Source organism: Chrysochloris asiatica, unplaced genomic scaffold (genome assembly GCF_000296735.1).
Source record: "Chrysochloris asiatica unplaced genomic scaffold, ChrAsi1.0 scaffold00133, whole genome shotgun sequence".
NCBI classification, from domain to species: domain Eukaryota; kingdom Metazoa; phylum Chordata; class Mammalia; order Afrosoricida; family Chrysochloridae; genus Chrysochloris; species Chrysochloris asiatica.
In genome coordinates, this window is record NW_006408651.1 from 9095803 (window position 1) to 9097233 (window position 1431).

Genomic DNA, 1431 nt, shown 5'->3' on the forward strand with positions numbered 1-1431 from the left:
ATGTTAACCCCTTATCAGATAGATATGTGATTTACAAAACTCTTCTCTCAATCTTGAAGTTGTCTCCTGCCTTTGTTAGTAAAGTCCCTTGATGACCAAAAGTATTTCATTTTTATGAGATCCCCTTTTTCTATTTTGTCTTTTGCTGCTGGTTGTATCTGAAAATGCATTGTTAAACGCTAGGTCTCCTACCCATACTCCTGTTTTCTTCTAAGCATTTTAGTCCTTGATCCACTGTGAATTATTTTTTGACTAGGTGTGAGGCACAGACCCTGGTTTGTTCTTTTGCTTGTGGAAATCTTAATTTTCCCAGGATCTATTTATTTAAGAAACATTTCTTTCCTTATATAATGGACTTCGTACCCTTGTTGAAAATCAGTTGACCATTACCAACAATTTTTAATACAAAAAAAAAAAAAAAAGAAAAAGATTTTAGAAGATAAAATAAATGAACTTTTCCTAGTTCCCCCTACTAACTTTTCATCATTGAAAAACTGAAATATGCTTTGGGACCAAAAATATTTTGTCATTACAGCTACTATATAATTGTGATGCAACAGAATTAGCATTTCAAGCTGTTACTTTGTTCAGTCAGACCCAAAACAAATACATTGTGTAGATGTAAAATTTTTACTAACATTTCTATGGATTTTTACAAGAATCTATGAGAAAAATAGACACAATCAAATTCACTCAGACCCCAGAGAAATCAATGCAGTCCAATTTCATCTTTGGTGGCTTTTTCCTAATTAAACTTTTACCAAATTAAAATTTCCAAAATAGATGATAGTATATGGAACAAATTATCAAAGCCACTGGTGTAATGAAAAGACATTTTGTAATAACTAAATTAAACCATTCAATCATAAAGCTGATAATAAAGACAAAAAGGCAGATGGTCAAAAGTCAGTTAGATGAGAACAGAAATGAGAGAATCTGCCAGGTGACTCTGGCTGCAGCAGGATCATTTACCAGAGCACATGGGACTTCCAGAAGGCTCTAGCATCAGACAAGACAGAATTTCAAAAGTGCCCAGATTTTTAAAGTGGGTTTTTTTTTTGTTGTTTTTTTGTTTTTTTTGCAACTATGGCAATTTCCTCAACATAACTATTTTTATATTTTGATGAGGCTTTTGTGGGGTTTTTTTTAAGTCACAAATCAGAAAAATGGGAAATAAATGAAACTTTTCACAGATCACAGTATCTATAATTTCAGAAGACATGATTATTTTTAATCTTCCCAAACATAGTAAAATGATGCAACATCTGAAAATGTAGCTCTTTGGGTCACTTGCAATATTACTGTAGATGAACAACCACTGCAGGGCTATAGACTCAAAGAATGTGAACATAGCAAGATTCTTGTTGTTGTAGTTAAGCACCATTAAGTCTCTTCCACAGTATGCCCCTGGCCTTGTTTTGGCTGATGATA